Source organism: Aulostomus chinensis, chromosome 19, assembly GCF_037954235.1.
Source record: "Aulostomus chinensis isolate RoL2024-O1b breed Wild chromosome 19, RoL_Achi_v1.0, whole genome shotgun sequence".
In the NCBI taxonomy this organism is placed as follows: domain Eukaryota; kingdom Metazoa; phylum Chordata; class Actinopteri; order Syngnathiformes; family Aulostomidae; genus Aulostomus; species Aulostomus chinensis.
The window spans coordinates 4964313-4981207 of NC_141338.1; the positions used below are offsets into that span (position 1 = coordinate 4964313).

Consider the following 16895-nt stretch of genomic DNA (forward strand, 5'->3'; position numbering starts at 1 on the left):
CTCTCAAAATGAGAGGACGCCGGTTTCACTTCTAACTCCTCGCGTTTTACCACAAGCAAAAGATCTGACATGGGGAAAATGACCAAAGCTTATTCTAGAAGTTCAAGGCTTTTAACGTGCGTACACGTGGTGCAGGTCAAAGGCGAAGGTTGAGAACACGATGACTGCCAAAATCAAGGTTTGTGGTCATCTTTTGACCAAAGATTGGCTGCTCTTCATTCTTTTGCTTCTCCTTCTTGCCCTGCACACTGAACAGATCTATACCTGTTATACGTGTGCATCTTAATCTATCTGGACAAAAGGAACGGGACAGCATCACCGCAGAGCGAAAGCAGAGCGAAAGTCTGCGCAGGCAGCAGATCTGGACATGTCTGAGAGGAATGTGAGTGAGGTTGAACATGCAAGTCTCCACAGAGTCCAGATCGCCATCCCTACAAACAAGCAGCACACTAATCTGGGAACTGAACGAGCTCCGAACGACTGAAGAGTCATTGCAGAAAAAAGAAGTTCCGAACAGTCTGGGCTCCAGCTACAGCTTTTTGACCATTTTTAATCAATTTTTGAGTGATCAAAAAATAGTTCAGGTTTGCAACCTAAATCTGTGCAACAAATGAAATCAACCCCCAAAAAATGACACAAATGTAACTTTAACAGACCAATTGTTTACCATCTGAACAGACGGCGAACAAAAAACAGTTATTTTTATGGATTTATGACCAGAAAAAAAGTTGACAAAGAGAACTGAGCTGCCTCTCAAATTGATTTTCAGGTTCAGCCTAACTTTCAAATGATGCACCGCAATGTGCCAGGTCTGTATTTCTATACCATACAAAAATGTTTCAAGGGAGAAAATAACAAGGACATGAAAATAATGAGCAGTGGGAAGTAAATACAGCACGAGCAAGCCTGAGCGTTCCACATTCAGCCTCCTTGTCTTGTGCAGCCCAGTTAGATTCACGGCGCTTGAACGTTAACAGCTGCTTTGTTTCATATTTTTCTCAATCAGGTTTTCATTTATTTCAATTTCTCACCCTAGAATATAGAGCAAAGAGGAGTAAGAATTGATCAGCATATTCATGGATAAATGTTTAATGAGAAATGAGTGAAATTCTTTTGGACTGTAGTGATCCAATGCTGCAATTATACTACCAAAAATTGGATGGAGCAAATATTGTGCCGAAGTTATTTGTACTTAATATAATATTTGCATTATGAACATTTTTAATAAGCCACACACACAATTGGAAGATGTGGTTGTCAGCGCTATCCCAGTCTATTAGCTTGTCAAGCTGAGCAGTGCTAAATTAGCTGTCTGCTGTTTAACAGGCCTGTTGACTGAATTAGCACAGACTATAATTGAAGAATGAAAGGAGGAATAGCACATCTCACTGTGCAGAGTACTGGGCTTCCATCGCAACCCACGCAATTCTAACATAAACATGGTCGGCAACAACAAACAGCAGATGAACACACAACACACTCTGGCACAGAACAGACGTCTCCCGCTGCAAAAAATCTAATCTCTGTCATTGAAAACCATAACCATCTGGATCCTGGGAGCAGCGGTACATTGATCTGGGGATACAGAGCAGGCTTGGTTTTAAACTAGTGCCGTCTGTGTGTTACACAAGCAGGTTAAGCCTCTCCTGGTGTGTTCATGGGAGAGGTGAGGCATTGGGTGTGAAAAGAGGCCGTCTATATTGGCTTGTTTAAAATTACACAGTGGTCGACCCATGAGATCGGCCTCACGTAGGTTAAAAGTTGCGAATCAAAATCAATGCAAACTACAAAACTAACATCTTTGAAATCTGATGAAATACGAAGGTGTTTAACCATGCAAATTAAAAGAAAAAAGCTGTACATTTTAGTGGAACGCAATTCCTTAATTATCCATTATGTCATGATTTTCAGGGTTTTATGTTTTAAAATATTTCCTATGAAGAAGCAATTATTTCACAAAACCCTATTTTGGTTTTTCAAGCAGGGAGTGCATGTCTTCTTGTCTATCTCATTTACACCAAATTAGAAATCTTTCTGTTTTGCAGAATCTCTCTGCCTCTTCATTTGGAATCTTTCTAGACTTTCCAGATCTGGGACTATATCTGCAGTATGAGGAGGTAGGGGACAGGATTATGAGACCGAAAGCGTTCTGGTTTTGTAGATGAATCCAACTTGAGAAGGTCAAGAGTCCATGTTGCTAAGAGACCCTTTTCAGAGCAGCCTTTTTTTTTTTTTAACATGTTATTGAAGAGTAAACACAGGAGTAATTAATAACATCAGTTATGGCCCTGTTCCATTGAGGTGGACCGGGGATCTGCTCTGCTGGCTTCCTGAAATGGCGATGGCACTAAATACAGTGGGCAACGTCACCCTGATGCATTACATTTAATTGAATTTTGCAGCCCTGAACACCGTGTGAGCTGTTAGTATTTATTCATTTTGTGAACGTCCCCCTGGTTTCCCCAAGTTTCACCCAGGGTTGTAACACCTGCTTGAGTGACAGATGAGTTTCTCTGGATCGATAAATTCACGTTTCAAGCGCAACAAGAGAAATAAAAACAAGTTACATGCGCTGTGATTGTGACTGATGCCCAGAACTGATTGCTGTGGGAAAACGGGCTGATCGAAAAAACAACAACAAAAAACACCCCAAACAATTAGGCTCATTAAAAAGTTATTTGTTTGTCTCACTCCAGCATTGTAACAAACACACACTCCACTTTGAAATATTTGCAGCCATGACAACAACTTCCGTCAAACTTTCTAAATGAATGCAATGAGCAAATAGAGATGGAGTGAATGAACTCAGTGTGGATTTTTGTCTCTCTTGTCACTGGACCTGTAGTCTGACTGGCCGCTCTCACACACATTCAAACACGCGCTCACACAAACAGCAAAGAGATACTCGGTACATCAGATTGTGGCTGTCCGTGAAACTTAAATTAAAAGCCCAAATTCAGAACTGAGGCCTGAAGTCCTGTTTGCTCTGCGCGCGGTGGCTGATACACTTGGCTTGAAACACTTGTTTAAAAAGTCCGTTGAACAGCTGATTAGGCTGTTTCACTTCATCTACTGAACTAGTTGTGGTCAACAAATGAGAACGCTCCCAGCACCTTGAACACATTATGCTCCACACTAATTAAATTAAAACAGAACTGAAGTCTTTGTTTTTGGGGCGGCAAACAGAGAAAGTCTGTGTCCATGTTAACTGTTGGAAACCTTGACATTGTGCACAAAATCAAATAACAAAATAAGATACCTCAAAAATTTAGCAATCAGAGAACTGATCCAAAAACACCTGGTCACCTGGTCTCAGCCCCGCTGGGTTTCTGTTCACAGGGGTGCCTGAGGTAGCTGTAACCTCAAAAAGGGAACATAGTTAAACGACACCGTGTCTCTCAAAACCAGACATCCCTCTCCTACACCGTGACAGCACAGGAGAAATGTCTGGCTCCTCTGTATTTCTGTATATATCCCATCAGAATGTTCCTGGGCTGTGCCAAGACCAGGATGCAGCTATGATGCCCTTAGAAAAATAGCATAGAGGGCAAACCATGTTCTATTCTGGAAGCTTGTGTTTATATTCATGTCCATTTTATACCAACTATTCACAAAGATCTGCCTTATTTTATGATCCAGCTCTGTGAAAGGTTGTGCAGGTTGCTTCAAGCTAGCTCGCTCGGAGGAGCGCAGCATGAAGAGGGTGGGAGGGGGGAACGATGCTAACTGAAGCTCTCACTCAATAGCAAGTTTGTACCTGCAGCATTCTTCCAGGAAGCAAGCCTATGTTTGAGTACAACGGCGGTTTTTAATTGATGAATAGCTGGAAGCGCGTCAAACACCAACATACTCTAAAGGGCTTGTCCTCTCTGACTGGCAGTGTGGACACAACTTCTGCGTGTCACTGCCCCAACCTTAGTAGCTGTCCTCAACATTTTGGATCGTATTGCAATAATACTGAGAGTTTTTTTAATCCCGCTTTTAGAAACAAATTGTCCTCTCCTGGCAGCAATCAGACCGGTTCATCTCATGCATTATGCAGCTGCCAGAGTTGGAACAGGAACTAACAAAGTTCAGAGTTTCACTCAAGTCATCAGAAATCGACGTCGCTGCCAATTTCTTACTGTGAATTTGGAAGAAATTCTCTAATAAAATAAGAGACTGAGAACGGTACCCTCAGCATACTCCTTTTAATTAATGCTCTTTGTTTCCATTGCATGTGTTTCTGAGGTTTGCTTGTAACTGATCTTTTCAGTTACTTTGAGTCACACGTTTCTCTAGAAGCCCCGCTGGGTAGCTTATGACATGCGATATTCTATAAGTGTTCCTTTGCCTGTCCTTTATTATCAGCAACTGCGTGTTGGAGGGCATCCAGCAAGCAAGGCTGTGTTTGCATGGTTAGTCAACGGGTCAGAGGCCTCACAAACAAAGGCTGGGGGTTTCTAGAAACTATAAAGCTGAGCACAAGGCTGATACGGTGACCTTCCTTACAATTATATATGAGATGAAACGAAAGAAGCCCTCTAAGTGTTTATGATGTGAAACTTTAATTGGGTTCTCTACGTTCTTCCAATTTATTCTCTCCCCCCATATTATGCTTTTCATCCTTTATTATCTCCTGCCTCTTCCGTGACCTTCTACTCAGGATCATGTCACTGCCATATTCCATTTTCCTCCCCTCCTCGGTGTTCTTTTTAAAACTCGATCTCTGAATTTTCTTATCTTCACAAAACTTAAGCTTCACTGCTTTTTGCGCTTCCCTTGAAATTCTCATCTATTGTTCTTTTCATCTTCGTCCTTTTTTATTTCCCATCCTTTAAAACTCTCAACAACAACAAAAAAATCTCAGCACTGTATCAATCATCCCCCACATATAGAAGCACCTCTCTGACCACGCACTGGTTACTACTGGGAACATCAGTGTGCCAGTGAGAGCTGTGTGTGTGTGTGTGTGTGTGTGTGTGTGTGTGTGTGTGTGTGTTTGTTTGGGTGGGGTTCTGCAAAAACTAAAACTAAATGATCATCATCTACATTTTGCGTGTGTACAACAGGTCATGCGCGTCCTGAAGTGCTGCTCTCATCCACAGCCAACCTGAACCATCCAGGCTCTCGTACAGTAGCTGGTAGAAACTGAGCAGATCCGGGTGGAGCTGCACCACCAGTGGCTCAGTGGAAACAAAATATAAATTAAACACTCTTTCGAAGCTGTGTTATGAATAAAATCAAGGACCTGAAGACAACGTGCCCCCTACAACAATACGGTTACATCTGAAAACGTTGCTTTATTCCGTGCAGCAAAGTCATGATTCGGCTTCACTTGACATTCATTCAAACCACGAGGAATCGAACATTTTTGGATTTCATCTGTGACACTTGATACTTGTTGTTCATTGCTTATTTATCTGCTTGTAATAATGCTTCGTCAGTCATTAGTTAACAGTTAATTAATAATGTGTCTAGCAATCTGCCACTCGTGTTCTTAACTTTATATTAAAGTCGGATGTAAAGGGGGGGGGGGGGCATTTATAAGGAAATGCTGCAGAGACTTGAGAATCAAGAGTGGAATGGCCCTCATCATGTTACGTGCTATTGTTTAGAAACATTAACCACATTTTACACCGAATAAAGTGACAGTCATAAAGTCAAAGGTACATCAGTCTGAGCTCCCACTTTCTACCATGGCTGCTGGTGGTTGGAGTGAAATGCATTCTGGGATAGGTTAGGCCATCCATTGGAGTCCTCCATATGTAAGAAGACTTTCTCAGCTGTATTCAGAGGACTGTTGGAAATAAGACATCCTCGCCGCCGCCGCCGCAGCTGTGACCAAATGCAAATGCAGCCTTGGAAGGTTGCAGCTGCTGAATAGAGATACAGCTTATGTGTCCATCTGAAGTTATCTTCTCGAGATGTGCCAATGTACACGTGGTGGCAGCGTACATTCTGTTCAAACACACACACACACACACACACACACACACACACACACACACACACACACACACACACACAGGCCATGTGTGCAGGATTATGTGAGATACATGATCCAGTTACTGGGTGTTTCTTGATCGTGCGTGCTTGGTAAAGGTTGGTGTCAACACTGGCGTTGGCCCACTATTGGCAGCTGTGGACAGGACTCCTGATTGGAGTGATCACTAAGAAGCTGTTTTGGGCATATTTGATGGATGGCTACGAACTGAAATTACAACCCTTTCTTTACTGTGGTTTACCCCCCTCAGCTGGCTGGCGCTGAGCCACACTCCTTGAAGAAAGCCGGACCCTACGGCGCAGCATTGCACTGCACGAGTGGAAATGATCAAGCATGAATCTGAAATATTATCATTATCTGGTTCCAAGCATTGAATGATTGCCACTGCTAACCCTTTGCTTTGATGAAGCTAAAATCCCAACTGTCTCGTAAAACCCCTTCTCCACTGGCCACGAAACCTGCTGACACCCGCTAACATCGGGCATTTTCCTGCAGAGGGAACAGGTTTGTTTGGTGTTCAGTCCCAGGTCCAATACCATTGATGGGACCACAGGAACTTTTGCTGGGCTTCTGGAGCTTCCTCTTTCAGACACATATCGGACAAACGGTCGGGGCTCCACTATCAACAACGCCCTTGTCGTCTCCACTGCAAACTCCCGAAACATTTTGTCAACTCTGCGACAAACTGAACCCATCCGTATTTCAGTATTGAAGCTCAAACATTGTTTGATTTAATGTTAAGTTTGACAACTGGCAGATGGGAGAAAAATATACAACACTGTCACTGTCCTCCACGCTGCTTCAACTGCAGCGATCAAAGACTGCAACAGACTGAAGACGCTACACTCCACTGCAGTTTTGACGCTGTTCTCTTTGCACCAGGAAAAAAAAAATTACAAGATCGATCGGATTTGTAACAGGTTTACTTGGGCTAATAAAAAAAGTACATAACATACGCGAGTATAACGTTAGTATATATGCATATACGAGTATATGTTTTTGCAAAATGACTTTGTAACAGGATGACTGACTCTGAACTGCACTGTCAGTCTTGCAGCTGCCGACTCTCTAAAGTGTTTCATATTTCTTGCGTTCAGCGTGAAATGTTTCCTCTCTTTAATCATATCAGATCAATAGCTTCGAAACACATTCAAAACTTCTAGCACCGGGATGGGTTGACAGCTGTTATTTCAAAGTGTCACACAGGATTACATCATCTATGATCAGACCAGACTTAATCAACCAGTATGAAACTTCCCAAATTGGTGCTGATGCTAAAAAAAAAAAAGAAAAGAAAAACCCTCTTCTTTCCTCCCTTCCTTCCATTAACATTCAGTAATATAGGTCAAACTGCATATTTCCTTGGTTTTTCCTGATCAGGCGTCCTCCATGTATGCCAGTTAACCTTCCCTTCCGCTCTAAATTTTGAAAGGTACAGGATACTCAAGTATGCAAAATGGCCGTAGATGAGGAAAAGTTCTGAAAAACAACATACTCTTGCTCGAAGAGTAGGGGAGGCTGGTAATGGGTCACAAACACTTGACTAATGGAATCAAGACGTAGGGTAGAGGGAGAACGTTGATGAACATTTTACTGAATTTCCGTTGTAGTTGTGCCAAAGTGCGACCACGAGGTGCGGTAGTATGATTAAAAAGCGGTTAGCGTTCTCAACAAAGGTTATTTTGGCCTGGAGTTATGGGGTTTATGAGCTTTTATTGCTTTAGAAGCTGCTGCGCTAAGTGGCTGAGTGATGAAAGAGGAGATTCACAAAGGTTGTTGGTCGCTTGTTGTTGTTGGTATTTAATCTTCCTACATTAAATAAAAACTAGGAAAAAACAACCCCAGAAAACATGGAGTATCTCACATTGTATTACTGGTGTTTCACAACTAATAATTCTACTCTTCTTTCAGTTAATGACTACATGAGGTGTCAGTTTACATACACTGGGATTTACAGGTACTTTAATGTTTTCTATCTCAGTGGATAAAATAATTCCTGCGACTCTCCAGCTTAACAAGTGGCATGGCTCCACGGCTCCAGCTGTTTTTAGGACTGTTGTGTAGTAACTGCTGGAGGGTACTTGAGGAATTATCATAAATTTTAAATTACGTTACAGTAAACAAAAACAGCATCTTCCATAATGGCAAAACTGATTAGCACATGTGCTTGAAATACAAACAAAACAGGGACAGACTCCAGAGCCATGCCAGAGCTGCTAGTCGTCAACACGTCAGGACGCTCTAAACAACTACTCTCTACTATAATGACACAGTGCTTCAAACCCTTGTACCCTGTGGCAGTGGGAACAGGCTGTAAACACAGCATATTAATATTTAAGGTGGATATTGGCAAAAAGTGAGCAAACAACCTCTTATTTAAGATATTTCACAGGGAAATAACGGGCTTTTCAGTCTAGGGCTGCCTAAAGTGGAGTAAAGAGACTCGGGGGGTGGGGTGGGGAGATGATCTCCAGAAATAATAAAATATTCAAAAATTACTACCTTAATTGTTTCTAAAGTTGAAATAAAAATAGCAACAGAATTTGAAACAAATTTAAACTTGGCTGCTTAATGGGCTATTGACTGAAAACAGACACCTGATGTGGAGACAAACCTGACACGGAACCAAAATCATAACACTGAGAGAAATAAAATGAAAATCAGGAGTTGAAACTTGCTAAGAAATTCTGTACAGCTGAGGGTAACTGAAAATCATTGGTCCGCTCATCAGCACAGCTTTCACGACCCGCAATCATTTGATCTGTTGTTAATATTTAATATTGATTTAGAGCGGCCAACGCTTCAAAGTATATATTTGAAAAGGTGGAAGTACAAACAAAGCTTTGCTTGAGAACCGTCTGAGCACAGGATCCTGTTATCAGTGTCAGCATGACAAGAAGCCTCTACCCTCAGGGCTGAAAAATAGCCTCCAAAGAGAATACTGAATTCTTGTGTTATGACAGGAAGAGAAAACACACACACACACACACACACACACACACACACACACACACACACACACACGGAAAGTTTTCAGACTCTTTCAAGTTTTCCATATTTTCAACACAAATACAACAATGCTAAAACACCTCACTGATATTCTGATGCTGTCGTTGGTACTTGTATTTTTTGCAGCACCGACAGTCATGAACGTTCTTGGAGACGGTCTTTCAACATCTTCATGCAATTGTTGTGGAGCTTTCTGCCCTTCCTCTCGGGAGGGCAAGGAGCAGTGGGGCACCGGTGCGTTCGACTGTGGGGACGGCGGTGGTGGAGAGACGCTCCGTGACCTCTAGCCTTGCTATCTGGAGATATCGAGACATCAGAGATTTCCACCGACTGAAGTCTGGGGAACGCCAGATATTTGACTGATATCCACCAACAAGCCCGCGGCCCTCAAAGCCATGCCGAACTACCTCTAATAGTTCTCCCAGAGCTAAAACACTGAAGTGGCTGTCCAGAGAAACGGTCATTTTTAGTTTTGAATCGGTCCGTTTGTTTTGCTGTAAATATGAGGAATATTCTTTTCAAGAGTTTTCTGTGGTGACTGCAGTTGAGCTGCCATGCGCGTGTTGCTAGTAGGACGATGTTTAATGTTACACAGCTGCTGCATGTCGTGTGACATCATATTAAATGAATTCAACTACACACAGAGGAGGACTTGTTGTCGAAGCACCTCAAGGACGCTAACAGAAGAGCGCAGGACGGCCTTAACGCTCTAATACATGTACTTGTAATTATCGCTGCTTTGTCATAAGTGCATCGACTGATGAGAAAAACATGAACTGAATCCATCTCAAAAAGACAGTATGGAACACATGAAAGTGTCTAAAAACTTTCTGCCTGCACTGTTTCTATCCTCTGCGGGCCAATGAAATGTGCTGCAAAAAAAAAAAAAAAAAAAAAATCACAGGCTGTCAGTCTGTGTTTACTGTGTTCCTCTACCTGGAGCACCCTCTTCTCTCAGTCCACCTCTGTCTCTTTCAAAAATACATCACTTCTGTTTTTCCCCTCAAGTGCAAGACAACTGGAACCTGTCTTGACTGGCTGAATGTGTTGCAAAAGAAGCCGTGTGTGCCTCTAGAATATAAACTGTGAATTAATGTCAATCAAAGAACAATGTGTTAGGTTTTTTTTTGTTGTTTTTTTTTTTTTAGTGATACTGTCAGAAAGCAGAGTCTCATTAGTAGTTTGTCTGGCTCCCAGTTGGACGGCGATCCATGAAATAGAGGTCACAGTGAAGGCCCACCCAAAAACACAGCTTTGATTTGTCAAGCTTTATAGCTTAGTATAAAAACATGTACTGGCGTGTGTGAGACAGACAGAGGAGAGAGAGAGAGAGAGAGAGAGAGAGGGGGGTGTGTGTGTGTGGGGGGGGGCTTCTTTGTGTGTACACAGAGCAGATAATGTGTTACTGCTGCATTGTGAGGACAGTGTTGGACTTTTGACCCCTGAGATGCAGTATTTACCGAGTGCAGGGACGATGGTGTGCTAAAGAGGTGCTACTCTGCCTCCTCGGAGTTACTCTGAGGACATGAAGCAGAATCGTTTCTACGACCTCCAGTTCAGAAACAGTCAACAGTCACTTCATTTTCTGCTAACAGGAGCTTGAGGTGACTGAGGCCTGACAAAACAAAGATTACAGCAGCCTGGCTTGAAACTAGAATTTGCTATTGACACACTGTCTTCCAATAAATAGTGTAAAGCACAAATATTCGGTGAGACAAATAACCCTACACCCTGTAGCCGATTTAAGATGGAATCTTTCTAGAAACAAGGCTTCGTGTTTAGCTTAGCCGAGTCATGCCTTTGTCTGCGGAGTGTTATGGGAAGTCGTGGAGGACGGAAAGCAGAGCAGGCAAGGGGCGCGTGGAGGAAGTTTGTGTTTGTGCAGAGGGCGACGCAGCAGCATTCTTGTTACTGCTGGCTGAGATCCAGCTAACTTCCAAACATCCATTAGCAGACTCAGAGATATGAAAAAACCACCACGAGCAGGCCTGCTGTCAGACAAGAATGTCACCAAATTACAGCTGTTTGAAACTTTCACCAAAACAACAGCAATCGTACGTGCCGAGCACAGCGCTTACAGAATGGCAGGCACAAACTAACTGGTCACCACTGACTTCCTATGATTTCTTTTCATTCCTTTTTAAGAGCACAGGATACAACAGCAGAATTTCAACAACAATAGGACCAGCCACTCTAAAATATTTTGAAGCTCTGAAATGATGCCGTTCACGGCAGCACACGTCTTGGTTTAATGGGACCAGTACCGCGAGGCACCCTAGGGAACCGTTAAAGAACTGGGAATCGTTGTAGTCAGACACATTTCTGTATCTTTAGTATCAAAGTTAGCCTACATAGTTTCGTTACAAACAAGCGGCATGCAGAATCACCGTATCAGTACGAGGCTCTCTTTTTTTTTTCTTTTTTTTTTTTGAAAACTCAAAAGGTTCGTTAAATTTGAATGCATCAGTTTAAGAGGAACGGACACAGTTAAAAGAGTGGGTCCTCTCACCTCGTGTGAGAAACTTCTGTAAGTTTAAGGAATTCACCGATTTGCTTGGGTACTCTTGGGTATGGAAACAGTCATTACTAAATATTAACACCATATACTGTTGCTGCGGTTTGGAGTGGAGGAACACCTTAAACGTAAAACTAAAGGGTCGAAACAGTCAAATGAAGCTAAAACACATTTTTTGTCACTTGGCCGGGACTTAAATGACCCTGAACTGTTTTGAGATTGTAACAAAAGTGTAAGGTAATTTTGATAAATTGCGTATAAAAAAATAACCCATTGAGGAAGTGGTCTTAAAGCCAGTGAAGGTACCAGCCACCTCGACAGCATAATTAGCCCTCTTATCCTTGCTGTGTAATAAACTGCATGTGCTCGAACACACACAAGTGTAGAAGTAAGTTCACTTTCATGCAGTCTGTCTGCTGAACAGCAGGTTTTTTGGGGGGACAACAATGGCAATGAATTTCTTCTGCAGCTCTCTCTCCAACCCTGTTCCCTGATGCTGTCTTGCAATCTGAGTGGATATTTATGGATTAAGGGGGATTAGCCTGCACCTGTCCCTGTTATTGGACTCTTTTGGGCGCTCAGCAATACTGAGTCATCCGGCCCATCTCCATGAATTACCAGAATGAGGAAGGAGATAGTAGACAAGGACACAGACTCCATAAACGTGACTTAGATACAAAATATGATCTGAGGTTACACATTGAGACGATGTGGAGAGCTCTTGATTGCTCCATTCTACGTCCCTGCCCTCTGTCTCACAGCTCTGATTACCAGGTCAAATTCAAGATGATAGTTTTCACTTCTCGTCTTCTAACCTGGTTGATTGGAAATCTGTTCTTTGGAGGTTCATATCTATCCATCTATCCATCTATCCATCTATCTATCCATCTATCTATCCATCTATCCATCTATCCATCTATCTATCTATCTATCTATCTATCATTTATGTCAAATATATCAAAGAAAAATGTTGATAAGTGGAGCTTCTGTTTCTGTTAAATGTGACCTCAATCTCAGAAAGGATGATGAAGGCACAAACTGCAAAAAACAGATCAAATCTTTTTTAGAGAAAACAGGAAAAGTGAAGTTAAGGTCTGAACTTCACCAACATCACTCTGAGTTCCCTGTTTTCTTTGTGTGGCAAGAATATTTTACATGGATTAACACTTGGAGAGACAAATCATGAATACAATCTTGTTTTTAGCCTTCCTGTGACTGAGGCATCGGGAACTGAGTCACTCTGATTGATTGTGTTCTTCTAGCCACGTTTCCCATCTATCTGCTTGATTTCTGTCCTCACTTCCCATCAGAGATTGTGCGCATGCTCACACACACACACACACACACACGCGCACACACACACACACACACACACACACACACACACACACACACACACACACACACACAAATCTCTGGCTCCATCATAAACAGCTTGACTAAACTAGGCGTGATGCAGTAGCACAGATCAGAAGTGTTTCTTGGTAATGACCCATTGAGAATATGATTATGTGCAATAGCTGTCGGTGCTAATGCATTATTGAGCTGTTATTGGGTAGCTGAAACACTTTCTTGCTGACAGAAACTCTTCTTTTTTCAGTTTTGTGTGATCTTTCATGGTTTCACGTAGTTGTTACTGTGCTTACTGCATGCTGTGGTGTGTGCGGTTGGTACTCGTGTGGAGCACTCATGACCTAAATCAGTACATGTACACTTCAACAGCAGCGATGACCCTGCTGGCTCCGTTTTTGTGCCGATGTCATTGTCTTTTTTTCCCCCAACTATGGCTCTGGCTGTCTAGACTTCCTCTCCAGAAATGTGTTCCACTCGTCCTTCTTCCTGTCCAACCACTGTTGATGTGGGTCTAGATGTTGAGCTACACAAAACCAAGTTTCCAAAAGCACAGCAAGACAAGAGAGTGTTTTCCACATTTGTAACATAGTCCCCAAATGATGTTGAAGTAATGCACTGCTAGATTTTAAGCACAAAATATCTGCCAGCATGAAGAGGGCCTGATTAAGCAAAGAGAAACAGAATATTTATTTCCAAAAATCAAACAGCGTAGAGAGCAGCATGGAGGAAAGTGTATCACTGGTTACATTTTTATAACTTTTGCTTCTGTCTGATAGATGCTTGAACACAGACTTGTTTATTTATGACCAAAACTACAGAAGTTGAAGAAGTTATACTGGTCTCATGAAGGCAGATGTTTCACTTGTGTGCTGGAGAAACCCTTGGGTACGTGTCATCAGTCTGCTAAAGTACAAAATAAAAACAAAAAACAAAAAAAACAACAACAACAAAAAAACGCCGTGGCTTAGGCATTGTCGTAGTGGGAGGGGCTAAGGTCAGGATCCAACAACTGTGAGTAAACCACATTCTGTTCTGGAAACCTGTTAATATACACAACAAATATAAGCATATGAACAACTGATTACTGAACTGGCCAATCAGATCTGCCGTATTTTAACGCCTTTGCCATTTTCAGCGTGTAGGTTGCTACAACCTAGCTTCCTCGGAAGAGGCAGCAAATGCAGACTAAAGTAAGCAGTAAAGTTACACTCATCGCATTGCAGTGGTCAACCACTTCAAACACTAACTACAGGTGTACGAATTTTGCACTAGAATTGGAGCCCAAATTAATGTGTTCAACCGGGGTATGGATTGATGTAGACATAGACATAGACATAGACATAAACATACCTGTAGACATAGACATGGCATAAAAGATCGAAACTTCCCTTGGATGAAACTGTAGACTTTTTCAGATTCCGAACTTTTACATCAATATTCTCTGGGGGAGACAGAAAAAGTTTACAAGCGGAAAGGCAACTTTTCTTCAAAAATCCACTTACAGTTGTTTTGTGTTTTGCACGTTAGGCTCTGCCAGTGAAGATAGAAAAACAAGGATGATGAATTCTGTTGGAGCAATGGCAATAAGCAGGACATTTCAGTCCAAAGAGTTCCGCTACATCAAGAGCTTCAAAACAAGGCAGCAGAGGACAACACTGCGCTCTCTGTCTGTCTCTCCACTGTTGTCTCTTTGAGATAAGTTGTAATTTTCTATGTTAATGTCCTAAACCTCAGGCAAAGAGGGCGAAACAGATCCAGAGTGATGTGAGGGTGATCAGCGCTGATATAAGATTTTCCATTCAGAGATAATGATGCACGCGCACTCACACACACACACTGAAAAAACAATAACACATGAGCTCATGCAGCTGACACCTGATCTGTCCCAGTGACAGTGTGTATGTCGAGAGGGGCAACAGGAAGTTCCTCGAGATAAATGTGTAAATCTAATCGGAGCTGCGGCACTGCGGCTTCTCCACTGAGAAACATCTCAGCAACATCACATCATTCCAGCTTCAGTCAAACAAACGGTTTCCTTCTTTTTCTTCTGCGCATTTGAAAAAAACCTGCATACAGTGGGAGAGTAAAGTAAACAAATGGATGCACAGTATTTACTAAAGAGTGACTTGGGGAGGGACTGTTTTTAAAGTAACCTGATATCTGTTTAAAGGGTATTAATGATTTAATATATTCCAGTGAATTAAGGTCAAAGCAGTTCTGCTCTGTCTGCAACATTTACTGCATTTAAATCACCTGGTAGAACTCCACTCTCTGTAAGAACTTGATTTCCTCAATGTCACCAAAATGAGAAACTGAATTTCTTAGAATAGAGAATCCTATCATTTCCCCTGGAGAAAGCGGATTTCTTGCCCATTCGTATATTATATGAGGGTTCCCAGTTTTCCATCAGCGCATGTGTATGATAATAGACTTGCTGCAGTAACTAATTTCTGGCCACTCGAGGGTCGAGGAAACGGGCTGGGAGCACTGCCCTGACAAGAAAACCTATTTGTACATGTATTTGTCCACATAGAGACACTCTTAAGTTACCAGGTGAAAAATGCTTACAAGCTGGTTGCCAACTTTCAATATTGGTACCAGACATGCAGCACTTTTGAAAGTTTTTTTTTTTGTTCCTGCTGCTAGTGTAAGAGAGGCTGACATAGTGAGGTTTGTCCAGAAGAACACATAATTCCCGTGCAGTAGATTTCATTTGGAGGTACGGCTTTGTTCTGAGACCTTTCGTCCTTCCATGCGGTACATGGAGAGGCAAAGGCAGAGAGAGAGCAGGAGCAGCAGCAAAGACCCCGACTGGGTACAGAACAGAAGCGGCAACAGCGACTACAGATGTGGCATGAAGTCAAATAAACCATATAAAGGTGTTGAGGCACAGCTGGCTTGCAGAACAGCGTGCAGAGGAATCAAGAAGAGCAGGCAGACTGAAGCAGCTTAAATAAGGCAGATTGAATGACATTTGCCAATAAAAAAAAAGAGAGAGAGCGACAGTGTGTGTGTGTGTGTGTGTGTGTGTGTGTGTGTGTGTGTGTGAGATCAGCTGAGCAGCAGCGGGCTAGTCTGAGTGACATACAGTAGCTAAGCTCCATTTACATATTGCTTTTTTTTTTTTTTTACAGTAATAATGTTTTCCATGATGCGAATCGAAATACTGCTGCTCTACCATTCTGTGCTGATTGAATAATAACTTCTCCAATCTAGAGTCATTAGATTAGGACATGTAATGAATCAGGCGCCTTTTTTTAAATTTTATAATAGTATAGCATTTATGCTGTCACACTGGTACGAGTTTGATTCCCACAAAGCACAACTTGTATTATAACTTAGTCAAAGACAAAGAGAGCATTGTTTTTAGGAGCGGCCGGCCATCACCAGCCTCACCTTCCCTGTCACGTGGTAAAGTTTTGTGTGGGGATCTTGCACTCTGCCACAAAGATCAAGGCAATGTGTGTTTGCATGTGTGTCCTTGTACATGAGCATAAACGCATGTGTCCTTGTGCGTTATTTTGAAAGGTGAATATTACAGACGGGAGACTTCAAAGGACCTTTCATCAGCTACAGAAGCAAAGAAAAGGCAGACAGACTGGGCCCCCATTCTGTGCCTGTCCTTCCAAGTCTGGCTCCATCTATCACTGACTTACTGTATGTGGAAGTATATTTGCTCACTGAGCAAAAAAATCATACAAGCATAGTTAAGTTTCAGGATAAATGTGTCTGCAATGGTTTATTATCCACCTGAGCTATGACATGAAGCAGCCTCACACTTAAAACCAGGGTAAGCTATAGCTGTTCACTGTTCACTTGGAGAGAAGAATTGTCGATTTTGGTTCCATCCCTTCCGTTGAGGAAACCTGAGCGAGGCCCTGGGAGAAAACCCGGCATGTTGATGTTTATAACATGAAACGTGTTGGTGAGCGAAACTATGGTGAAGACAAGGCATTTCTGGACAAGAGACAAGCTTGACGCTGTCTCAGCTTAAAGAGTTGTCAGTATTTGTTTAATGTCCTTTGAACTGAA

At 42.2% G+C, this 16895-nt stretch overlaps 1 protein-coding gene across 9 annotated transcripts in view; it reads right to left on the minus strand.

Annotated features, from left to right (window-relative positions):
• Positions 1-16895, minus strand: part of dab2ipb (DAB2 interacting protein b) — a 171502-nt gene that overhangs the window by 94239 nt on the left and 60368 nt on the right. The gene's annotated exons all lie outside the window — the stretch shown is intronic.